Source organism: Drosophila sulfurigaster, chromosome 3, assembly GCF_023558435.1.
Source record: "Drosophila sulfurigaster albostrigata strain 15112-1811.04 chromosome 3, ASM2355843v2, whole genome shotgun sequence".
Taxonomy (NCBI): Eukaryota; Metazoa; Arthropoda; class Insecta; order Diptera; family Drosophilidae; genus Drosophila; species Drosophila sulfurigaster.
The window spans coordinates 1,341,673-1,355,222 of NC_084883.1; positions in this window are offsets into that span (position 1 = coordinate 1,341,673).

Genomic DNA, 13,550 nt, shown 5'->3' on the forward strand with positions numbered 1-13,550 from the left:
TTTGAAATAATGTGTAATAAATGTTCAGAACTGAGTCAACGAAAATAAATATAGATTTATAATTTTATTGAGAAGCAGTTACAATGAATTATTTCAAGAATTCGGATTTCTTACGAAGCAACGAATAATAAATATTTGCCCTAATAAATAGACCAAAGTTAGCGTGTATTCCGTTTAGTAATTTGTTTTTACTATCACTTTCGCTGAATTAATTTGCAGTACAGCCAATAAAATTATAAAGTTTCTATTAATTACTAGTCATCACTATTCCTGAAATCCATTTATTAGCCACAATCTTAACGGAAATTACACTTTAAAATGTATAATTTGCTTAGTTGTGTTTATTCTATATAAGCAAAATCAAGATACAATATAATCATCTCAAGTTTCATTCATACGTGTGATATTTCACTATGGAATTTCCAGTAGAATTATTGATAAAGCGACACCAATTTTAGTTATAACGATTAAAGAATGCAAGTGTCGATGTTACCCCACTGACTTCCTGAGAAATTGTCCATGTCATATCCGCAAAAAAAAAACAGGCTAATGATAGACATTCGCGCATTCTTTGGCCCGGTTGGAAACGTCGTTCTAAAATGGTCAATAAATATGTCAGACTCGTACATTAAAGGCGAGGGAATGTTTTCGCGGAACAATCCATGAAATCACAATGTGAAAATATTTAATAATTTTTGTGGCCCACACATATCAGTCAAATATCGCCGAGATATACGCAATCGGAGTGCTCGACTAGCTCGAAATGACATTTCCTTAATTGAAAGGTCCAAAGAGTCGTATAATCTGTGTGATTGTCTTTGCTGCGTTTCGGGCTTATCTGGGGGATATTTCTAACAATATTACTTTGGTGCGAAATCTATAGAACTGATCTGTTCAAGAGGTGGTTGTTGAGTTCTGGCTTTAAATACGGGAAGCAATCTCAAATTGTGCGCAATATTCTTGCGGGACTAAAGTACTTAACGCCTTTTTAATTTGGCAAAAGAAATCAAATCAAGATAAAGTTAGGCAACCGTGACCTACTACAAACCCATCGACCAAGCCCACGTAATCGCGAACTGTTTTTGGGCGAGGGAAACGGGAACAGCGGATGGGGAGGGGTAATATAGTACTACAAGTATTAGCCGTAAATGTGGAGCACATTCGGCGTATGGCGTATGGCGTATGGCATATGGCGCAATTGGCCGAGCGCGGCCTGTTTTTTACGGACTATAAATGAAATCTAAGGGGCTTTATCAGTGAAGCCGCCGGCCAACAGTCTGTGGCCTGATCTAAGCCCACCGGCAGCAGACACAAACAAGCTGTAAAGTGCTCTTTGTTCCACACTCTTGTTGCCTCTTTTCCCATTTCCATTTCCATTCTTGGCCAACAACAACTGCGTACTCGATTTCCAAAATGCGATTGCGGAATGTCAGGGAAACCTAAGTAAAGGCTTTGCTTGTGAGAGGTCATTGGAATTTGAAAGGAATTAAAAATAAATACAAATTAAGGTTACTCTGTTGAAATAGATTTCGATTAAATTGAAAGCTGCTTTTGAAATCGAAAAATAATTGCTTACCATATTTAAAATACCTAGAACATTACTATTATTTTCATTATGTTTTTAATATCTGTCACATTCTATGCTCGCGTGTGTTTCGCTCTACTTACAATTCAATTGTCCGAATCTAGCTCAAACTGTTTACAACCCTTTCTTTTCTACCAACTGACCGGTTACTAGGTAATCGACTTTTATAACATATTCATTTAGCACGTTTCGTTCGCCTGACTTTCGTCAATGTTTTGGGCCCCATAAAGAATCGCGCCGACTGATATCGTGGCCGATATTAAAAGTCATTAAACTCGGACGATTACATACCCGAAGCCCCCAATTGCAATGCAAATAAACATGTTAAGGTTTCAAATCTTTGCTGTTTTTACAATTTACGGGAGCCATACAAAACTTGAGTCGAGAATCACAATTAGAATTATGTCATTCAGCTGGAGTGGTAATGCTCGTATGATTGCTTTTTTATGATGCCTTTTTATTCTAATTCTGTGCGATTCCGTCAACTGGACGATGGTAATCGTAAATCGTAAATCATAAATTAAACTTCTGCTCACAACAGATTGAGCCTTTAAGCTCCCCGATAAGCGCCATCGAAAGGCAGAAAATTTTTCCATAGATTTCATTAGCGCATTTCTTTGGCATTACTCATCCAGCTGGAGAATGACCAAGGCTGAAGAGAGTCTCTTATCGGTGGCTATTTTTCGTGCCTGGTTACGCTAATGACATCACTTTCTATGACCCACGATATCGATTGGCATCGAGACGTCGATAAGGTGCCATTTGCCTATCGTAAATACCAAGGACTGACTATCACAAACCCTTTACGATTAGTATACGACCTGTTATAACAAATGGGGGGCCTGCTGACTGTTAATTGCCAACTGCTGACTGATTGGTTAGATGATGGAACATTTGCACTGAGAATTTGGCGGTCAAGCATCGTCAAGACGGGCCTCTCATAATCTCTCTACCTCTTTTGGGTCTCATAACATATCATTATTATTGCAATCATTCGATAAACGTGCAATAAACACTTCCTGCATCGCGATTATTCATCGACATGCCGCCAAAATTTGATTCGCTTGTGTAGTGCTAGGTCAAGGTTGTATCGATTCAGTTTGATTTCCATTTCTATCGCAGATCGTTTGAAAAGCTCTTGTCAACATGACGAGGCTTTTTTCGATTGTAAACAGATAAGTGCAGTTCCATGATAATTTAATTGATTTCATGCGATAGTATGAAGGGATCCATCTTGGTTACACCCTGGGGAATCACACAGTTAGCTAAGGACACGCGCCATGTTATGCATTTAATATTGTAGCCATATTAACAAAGGCTTTCCTCATATAATCGGAATTCCGTAGATAAGGTTTCACAAGTCAACAGCGCTTCCGTAATTGCGCATTGGAATCTTTTCTCTTTTTATAATCAAACATTCCAATTGGCCATGACCATAACCATTTTCGATTCCAAGAATTTTAATACAATTGACCAACTTATCGGGCCACATACGCAATTGAAAATCCAGGAAGGAGTTTCTTATAAAGTGTGCCATTATCTGATCATTACTTAAATATTTATTGGGCTAACTTTTTTGATATTGCCAATATGTATTCGCAATCGCTTATAATGGATCATATAACTGAAGCGAAACCCAGTTTATTTCGGTTTGTTATGAACTGACTTATCAGCTCTGTAATAATTACATTTGATAAGAGCTTTTTAAGGTGGATGAGAGTCAAACTTATCGAATAGTCTGTTACAGATTGCAACTCTTATGTATTCTATACCTCTTGGATTGCCTCTAACATATTGATATACTAGTGTAGCACTTAAAATAAGGTTTGTTATTTATAAGATACCATTCATAAGGAATGCGTAAAAATATTACTATTGTATATACCATGCAATGTACTATGAACTATACTATATTCTCTACTTGAATAATACTTTAGTATACATATATTTAAAAAATAAAGTCAAGTAATAGTCATTTTCCAAACATCTATAGTTATTAGATTCGTAACTTCCTTTCTGGCTTATCATTTCCTAGCAGACAGTTGTTATATGTGCACTATGAAGTGCTTGACATTTTTATAAGATGCAGTGATATTCTAAACTTAGCGTATTTCCGGTTGATATTATATTATTATTATGCTTTTCCGCTTGCATCAGGCGATGTTATCAATTTGGACATTATCAGTAAAATACTGTTTTCTGCGAAGCGGGGAGCGGTATTAATCAGAGAGACATTTAACACGCCCAACAAATCAATCAGGTTTCATTTTTGACCTTGGCGCTAAGAAATTACTCCTAATTAGAGCAATCAGAGAATCGCATAGATCATGCTGTCAACGGCGCTGTCAGTGCGGAAGATGAAGACGATTGAGGGAGTCGCCATTGATTGGCATGACCAGCAAAGGAAGTGAAGAGCAGCTGTTAATTGGCCAAGTCTATAAAAACTGAGTCAATAATTTGCGTTGGCAAACGAGACCAAATAAATCACTGAGATGGGCTTTGATATTGACCGCATTGAGGAAACCGACAGAGTGCTATCCAAGAGTCCGACTATCAGTATCCATGTATCTCAGAGATGCAATTGAATGCATTCGCATTGGCACACGACGCTTCGTCGCATCGGTCGGGGCAAGGACATCAATGAAATTAAATACGAGTATCTGAGCATTATATTTGTTGCAAGAAAAATTACATAGCTATTAGGGCTAACCCCCTTGCCACGCATCTACCTCACACGTTTACCTGGAAAATGATTATGTTGCAGCAGCGACTGTTGCAAATGCGACCAGGCTTCAACCTCAATTATGCACGGACCGGCACATAAATTGTCAATTCGTTGGACATCGATTCGTTGTTCGGCTTGTGTCCTGTTTTGCTTCTTCTCCTGCTCCCTATCCGTTGTCCTAGCCCTAGCCCACTTCTTCTTCACTTCCTTCTACCTGGTTGCCGGTTGTCGCTATCAACGACGCTCATCTTGCCACACGCTGCGTGCAGTGTTTTTTGCAACAGTTTTTTATCCCCGCATGTTGCATTTCACCTTAACATAGTTCTGTCTGACTACTGTGACATTCAGGTGATAAAATGGGATCTTCTTTTCTTTAGCTTTTGTCTAAAGTGTTTTATCTAGCACTTAGTTTTTTGGTTGCAATTGGCCACGCTGATAACGCATTTAGGATTAGGGTTCTTCGTTTGCTGTTGGGTGGCTTTTCCAATTCTTGATATTGTTCGCAGTATTGTCGAAGATGATGTAAACCTACTATTTTTGCCTTATAATGGGTTTCTGGTTAATCTAAAAATTAAAAAAGCATATTATTTGTGACTACATTATTATTGCATGATTAATTTTTCATTTTGTTTGTTCAACTATTAGTTACCTTTAAGCCACTTTTTCAAATTAATAACCCAGCGAAATAACGTTCTACAATCTACAATTCAAATAATAAATAATTCTAAATGAGATGGTTTTGACGATAAGAAACATTCTCATTTCAAGAATATGCTTCCAGTTCAATACAAGATTTACTTTTAATACAAGATTTGTTTTGTTTTAAGACTCACTTCTTATGGTTGATATTTTAATTTGTAAAACAAGTATTCAATTCTGGTTTTTGATAAAGTTTTGAGCTTGAAATATGATTTTTTTAATCTTCAAACTGTAATTGAAAATTAAAATCTCGTATCAAGAGCCAATAGTATAATAAATTTCTCAAATTTGGTCTAAAATCTTGAATTGAAAAAAATCTTGAATTTATATCCTGTATTAAAAATAGTCTTATTCTTGAATAGTTTTGGTACAAGATAGAAAATATTTTTATATTATTATTTCTGTCTATTATTCCGCTTCTTAAATTAAAGATCTTTTCTAGAGTTTTTTTATGTCCGTTGTATAAGTTGGACTTCCTGTCAATGTTTTAGAACACCCTTGGTAGCTGCTTAACAGTTTAGCGGTTAACTACTTTTCAACCATTACCTAAACGCCAATAAATGCTCATTAGAAACAAGACAGGAGACCAGGTAAGGCGAGTGTGTCATTAAAATCATGTCAAGACACGAAAGCTCATGAGTGCAACACGCCATAGACAAAGACTGCAACTGGGAGAGAAGCAAAGGGAGAGTAGCAGCGAGGGAGAACAAGAGAAATGCATTTCAGAAAATTTACATATTTAAGTAGCATACGAGAAAAATTCTTTTATGGTTGTTGTCAAACGAACTTTTACTACTTTCTAACTGAAACTGAAAAACTAAGAGACAAAAAAAAACGAACTCCGAACTTGAACTAAGAATCCGACTCTGGGTCGTGGGTGAGTCCAAGTGTCAGACTGACTGACTGACTAACTGACTGACCAAGAGAAAAGATGTCAAAAGATCATAATGAAAATGCAGTTATGTTAATTTCTGTATATTTTACAACAAATTTGTTAGTTGTTCGGAGGTTGGTTGCAAGTAATTTATAGCCACATATTTCAGACTGTTTATGGCAGAAAATATTCACATGACGCTGACAGACTGACTGACTGACTAACTGACTGACTGACTAACTGAGTGAATGTTGAACTCAGTTCATAGTCCGTTTGCAGTCGTTGTGGAATATTTGGACACTTTGCACAGTTTGTACTTGCCTCCCGTTGGGATTTAGGACAAACTTTAGGTCACAATTTATTTATAAATCAATAAAATACGAATCAAATCAGAAGTGAGGTGCATGCAAAAGTTGGCTTCTAACGAGCATGTGTTTCTATTGTTAATGCTAAGTAGTTTCATCCAATACATATCAAACGATTTTTAAAATATTCTTTGCTTATTCAAATGTGCCCCTGACATTATACACACACACACACTCACACTCACTAAGCCATCGGTGTACATGTCGATTGACTGCCATGAAGTCATCAGCGTCACAGTCAGCGTCAACAACGGCGTCATCCACATCAATTTGATATGCCCAAATGCCCCAATCTCAATCATTCTACGACTCTACGAACTGGTATTCGACTCTCATGAGGCAGGGCTGACGGGGGAGGGTTGGAGCGATGGAGCGTTGGGGTTGGGGTTATCGCCTATTCAATAAGGCGGCATAGAATAAACGTGCGATCGATCGAGTCTCAGAAACTGAGAAGGCGAGAATCTGAGAATCTGAGCTCTACGCATAACTCTAAACCCTTCATTGTCTGAAGGTGTCAATAGAATAGAGAAGCTTGACACCTGTGGCGCCTCAAGTGTGGAAGCTTGCTTAGAGTGCTGGGCGACCTAATCGAGTTAGCATCAGAGAATAACTTGAACTTAAACGGTAATCATTCTGCGTTTTACATATTATACTTAAGATTTAAGATACAAAGTCAAGTTTGGAAATATACAGCATAAAGCTAGAAATAAAAGTTAAATAGCATTATTATCATACAAATAATAACTAGTATCATAAAATCTCATACACGATGTTTTCTTTACCTTACTACAAAACTCGTTTCAAGAAACTATAAGTTGAATAAAATAATTACAAAACAAGTTTTGTATATTTTAAAAAATAAAAGTGTTTACTTTCAAGTACCCAAAACAATGAAATCTCGAAATCATATTCCAATTTTGGATCACATCTACATCTCATTACCTTTTAATTGGGTTAAATGATATTATAACAAGCTCTGTTGGCATTTTTAAATACTCTTTATTAACACATGCTAAACAGCAGACAAGAAAACTGGATTCTAAAACATTTTTGCCAAGCCAGACGTTCATAACTCAAACGATATTTTTTTGGGGAGTTTTTGTGTGGTCCGATGTCAGATGTTGTACGATAATTCTCCATTCAAATAAATATACGAAATTGACGCTTTTGGTGTGTCTAACGGTTAACCATGTAGCGCATAATTCAAACTGAAAGCTTTTTACTTTATCGTATTAAAGAAATAAATCAAAAATGCTTGCGTCGAGAGCCCCATTCCCCCCGATTTTCTATCCCATCGATGGCATCCCATTGAATGGGGAGACTCAACCCAAAAGCCAATCAAAAACGCATCAAAATCAAAAGGCCGCCAAATAAACAAAAACAATTTGTCAATGTGGCAACAACAATCAACGCCATTTAATTAGATGCCATTGATTAGAAGGAGGTAACCCGACAGTCCCAACCGACAACAAACCAAGCGAACCAATACAAACTGAGAAGATCCGCTGAGATCCATGAGAGCGCATCTGCCGCTGGATGATGGGAGGAAGGTGGAGAGTGGAGGGGAAGACGAAGCTGCATTTTGTCCAAGAAGAAACCACTTGAAAATTTGAAAACTTGTCGAGCTTGACAAATTTGACAGGCTTGATTGAAAATGAAAAGCGGCCAGCGAAAAGAAATATGTTGTTCACAATAGAAAGGTCAACCCTGAAAACGAACCCAAAAGAATCTACATATGTGCTTATGTATATAAGTCTGTGCATGGATGCATACCAGAGACCGAGTAAAGCTCTATGACAATGCCCCATCGACTTGGTGGATTTTTGAAAGTGCCACACGACGACGACGACAAAGACAGAGGCAAAGGTAGAGATAGAGATAGTGGCAGAGACAGAGACAGAGACAGAGAAAGAGGTAAGGGCAGAGGCAATCGCGGCAACGGCAACGGCAACTGTCAAGTGCTTTGGCACTTTCCAAAAAACCATTCGAAAAAAGATGTTTTGGTTATTTCTCAGAGCTTACAATAGGTGAGAATTTATGTTGATTTTTGTGGCAGCAACAGTTGCAGCCGCAGCTGCCGCTTCCCCTTCGCCGTCCAATCATCGCATCCCTGGGCCGGCAATTTGTCAAATTGTTTAGTCTTTAGTCGCTGAGCGATTGACAGTCCGACTAACTAGCCAACTGCTGCTGTTTGGCCTACAACTTGGCTACAGCTTAAAGAGAGACAAAGAGAGAGGGAGCCACTGCAGTTGGCTACTTGCAACCGCTGTGGCTAATGATATTGTATGAATATTTTTGTTTTCAGCTTGCATTTCGGACTGTGACGTGGCTGCCACGTAAACAATCCGCTAAATTGTGGTCCATTGCAGCATTTTTGCGCCAGGTGTTGGCAGATATTTGAAATATTTTCAGCTTAAATCGGCTTATGCTTGGCCAAGAGTTGTTGCCACTCGTATTACACATTCTTATACAAATGCACAAAGTCAACGGGGAGTGCACATTGTGGTTTAGTATCGCATAAAATCGCAGATATATTGAATAATATTTAACTTTTTTGAAATTGTGCTATTTATCTATTATGAAATCTCTGTACTGATTGTATGATAAACTGCTGTAATTTCATAATCAATTCATGATTATTGTTTCCAATCATCAAATTCGACTACTCACGTCACTTACTAAACTATAATTTAAATTTCAACTTCATGATGCACTGTTAAACATTTTAACCCACTTCAAAAAGGCGTTAGAAACCTAAAAAAGAAACACATGGTAGAGACCTGGAAGATTACAAATAGCAGAAGAGCTTATTTTGGAGTGTTGAAAGAAAGTGTAAGAACGAAGCTGCTGCAAACAGTTAGGATTTGTTTGCACAAGACAGTTAGAAGGTGGCAAACAGGTAACAGTTGTCCATCAAGAAATCCGCTTGAAGAACTGCAAGGAAGGTCAAACTGTGGTTAATTATTGATGAGTCGAAGAGGAGAAGGAAGACAATGGTTGACCCTCGCAAACACCCGCACAACAAAAACTTGTTGTTTCTAATGTTTTTGGTGTATTCCTCACGGGTGTCGAGTCGAGTGTCATTAACGAAGCTGGCCTGGTTGTTGGTGTGTTGTTGTCGCTATTTCTGTTGCTGGCCTGGCTGCTGGCAGCTGGCATTCCATCATTTTTAATGTGCACGGTCATAAAAAATCAAGTGCAACAAGTTGCCAAAGACCGTTCGGGAGATATGTGAGTACGAGTACGAGTGCGAGATGTACTTACAGATACACAGATACAGATACAGATACATTCTAACTGTTTGCGTTTTATGGCTGGGCGTGCCGCATTGACAAATCATCTTGACACCTTCGGCATGGCAAACAATTTGGCATTGGACGTCATAAAAATGGGTTACGGACATGATTTGCAATGCAATAAACTTAATTGAGTGCGCGTCAGTTTTTAATTTTAAACCGTTCACGGGATTACGATACGCAGACACTAGGACAAACGGACAGACGGACAGTCACTCAACCGGTTTCCCAGAAACAAACAAACTTAACATAAATAAGTATAAAATAAAATAGAGAGAAAAATGTATAATAAAAAAGCATTTGGAGAACATTTCGATTCCGAGGCGCGAAATCGTTAAATATCTTTTGATGTCGTCATGGGTTAAGATACGCAGTTTTTGGTCATTTTTAATGATGCCATTAAATCGCAGGTATTTATTTATTTTCTCTGCTTTGTTGTTGTTCCCATTTCGAATTTGTTTCTGATTTCAAGTTGCGATTTAATTGTTGCATTATAAAATCTCATTTTTATTTTCGGCGCCGCTAGCCGTTTAAACGGCGCCAAAAGCAGTTCATAATCGTTTGGTCATCATTAATTTTGATTTTGATTTTGATTTTGTTGGTTGCTATAAATATTTCTTATAGTCGCTATAAATCGACGTGCCACACCGCTGAGCCACTCACCAGACACTCAGCACTCGGCCCACTTTGACAGCAGCTGGGTGGGTGGGTTGAGGTTGTTGTTGTTGTTTGTGGTTGAGATTGTGGTTGCTGGTGGTGCAAACTGGTGTTAACTTGTCAGCCGCAGAGTCAGTAGCGTTTCACTATATATATTTTTGCAGAGTCATTCGTTAAATATACCTTAAATATAGCTATCATTTAGCAATCAGTTGTGTCAAATTTTATTTTCGGCACTTTTCGCAGATTTAAGTATGTATTATGTTTGAAATCTAACAAGTAAGAAGGCACACTCGGCTGTGATATACCCGCAACCCATTGTCAATTAAAATATATTCTAAACATATACCATAAAAATAGTAAAATATACCCAAGGCTATGTTTGGTATATTTATATTGGACTACATTCAAAATATACCATAGAAGACAAAATATACCAGATTGTCAGGCAAAGCAACTAAGTCCCGAAGTAAGTAGGTTTTTTTTTCTGTTTTTATATGATTGCATTCAAATTTTCAGGAATCATAAATAGTACTGTAGCTTTTTTTTGATATACCGAAAAGCGCGACTCTACTTTTAAAACGGTTGTTATTCGATATTTTTCGATTTACGGGTTCGAAAGGGGAAACTGGAAACAAACTTGATCTGCGTACACACATAACAAGTGCTGTTAACAAAAATTATAGCTCTATCCCTTGTAGTCTCTGATATCTAGATGTTCATACGGACGGACAGACAGACAGACGGACTATATCGTCTCTGCTGTTGACACTGATCAAGAACATATATGTGTTACTTTATGGCGTCGAAGATGGCACAAAGTTATTATACCCTTCTAAAGTATGGGTAGCGGGTACAAAAGATTAATTTTTCGTTATTCTGTCTTCTGAATTCGTATTCATTCCTATTTATATTTTACATTACTGCGAGAATTCCGATATACAAAGTGACTATTTTAATATTATGACCTGCATCAATTATTTTTCGTTTAGATTTTGAATTTATTGCGCCAATGTTTGCATCATTATTTGCATTCAATGATACAAATAATCTTTACGTTCAAGTATTACTTCTATGGCACTTTCTCTCATCTATTGTAATCTCGAACTTGATCTTATAAACTTTTCTTCGGTCTCTTGGCTTTCAACAACTCTGTCTAATGGCAATAATGTTACCAACAGCATCAACAAACACTTGAAGCACTTTCCTATGCAAATTTTATTTAATTTACAACAATTAAAATAAGCCTCATCTAATGCGCCGTAATGTCTGCTGTCGGCATACAAACTGCAAATCCCAACGTAAGCTGCACTTGAAAAATGGGTAAAAAGTCAACACCAAATGATCTGAGATCTAAAATCCCAGATATAAACATAGATACACACACACAACAGAGGCTTAACTACAAATACACAAATACTACAAAGCAGCAGCGACTCTGAGTTTGAGTTTGAATTTCAGTTTGAGTTTGTGTTTGAATTTGCGTTTGAGCTTGAGTCAGTGAGTGGAACTGTGGTATTTCCGTCATTTAAGCAGCGGCTTAAAATGTTTCTTCATTAGAATAACTGTCATAAAAATAAACGCATAAAATTTTCGAAAAATACTCACCGTAAGCGGATCTAATCATTTTCCCATAAAGAGCTGCACAGCTGCTCGGCCAAAATCTGCTTAAATTTCACCTGACACGCTAATTTGGCTAATAAACATGGCCCCCTCAACAATGCTCCCGCCTGCCAACCACACAATGAATAGCTACAAAAACCCCACAATAACAATATTAATAATAACAATAACTCGTTGCTAACATCCAAATTCAAGCGAACCCATCAAATGTGCGAAGCTTCTGAGATTGAGGCGCCATTCAGCCACCGAATTTGTTTTAATCCCCCAAGTCCAACAAGTCATCACATCCAAAAAAAACATTGGAGAACACAAAAACGATAAAATGTATTAAATAAATTATTATAGTATATAGTATATAGATTTATAGAAGAAAGTAATTATATATAGTAAATGATTATTAATGGAGAATTACGAGTTATTGCAGATATTTATACACTCTTATCAACAAAATATTTTTATATACAAAATTCTGTTTAAGGGGAATGAGTCAAATTAGTCATTATTTCTTGCTACTTTTATAAATTTGTTTCGTTATTATTCTTCTAAGGCGTTGTGTATATTACTATATTAAGAATAATCAAAGAAAATTCTGAAATTTCATGGAAAAATATTGTTATAGATTATATATTTCTAAACTCTGTAATTTTCCTAAAAGTGATTTTGATTAATAGTATAAATGAGTATTTTATAAAATGTATATATTTTTCCTATCTTTCAAATATACCCAAAGTGTTTATTTAGAAGTTGATGTTCTCAAATTAAAGCGGAATCTTTAAGCATTAAAATAAATGTAGAGCTGTTGAACATTTTTACAGAGCATCTGCTGTCGGCGGGAGTGAAATGACAACTGATTCGTGTATTTCAATTTATTGCTTAACAAATATATTTTTTGTTAAACAAATTTATAAATTATTACTTTTGGCGCATAATAAAATTTCATTAGCGTTGCCGTCGGCGTTGGCGTTTTGAGGCGTGCGCAGACGGCGCCAGGTTTATTTTATTTATTTCGTTTTGTTTTTGTTTTTTTGTTGCTCGTCGATCGCTGATCGTAGACGCCTCGTTTTGGCCTTTGTTTTGGCCAGATCTGTCACTAAACCGCTGGAGAGGAGAGCGGGTGACAGCAGCTTGATAAATCTCAATAACAACGGGCGCATTTTGAATTTGTGTTTGATGCTGTTCCATGATGTTCATGTTGATATCGATTTGAATGCCTAGCACTGTCCATCTCTATCCTCTCTCTGTCTATTGACCACTTGCCAGCACTCGTCGCACTTGCGACCAATTTGCATATCTCGATTCAAAAATGCCACAGCATTCACACATCTTTTTTTTTGTGATCTTTTTTGCTACCACAGCTGTGGTAATTAATTTTGGGCAAGCCATAGATCTTTTATGCTTTGCATACATTAATATTGAATACACATTTATTTATGATTTACTATTTATTTATGCGGTGTCAACATTCCAGCACATCCATCCATCAGCCGAGTTTCCCCCTCATCAAAAAGATCTCACTAACTCCCACACGATCCGAACTTGTGGCCTTTTTACGAGCATTACAATCTGTCCAGATTGAGGTCGCATTGAACAGATTAACGCTTTGTCGCATTGTTGGAGATTCTTATCAATCGTGTAGTAACACGATTTTCGTATTACGAATATGGTTTTCATTGAGTCGAAGTCTCCAAAGATGATGCTGATTATTTCCGGTTTGGAAAACCACTAT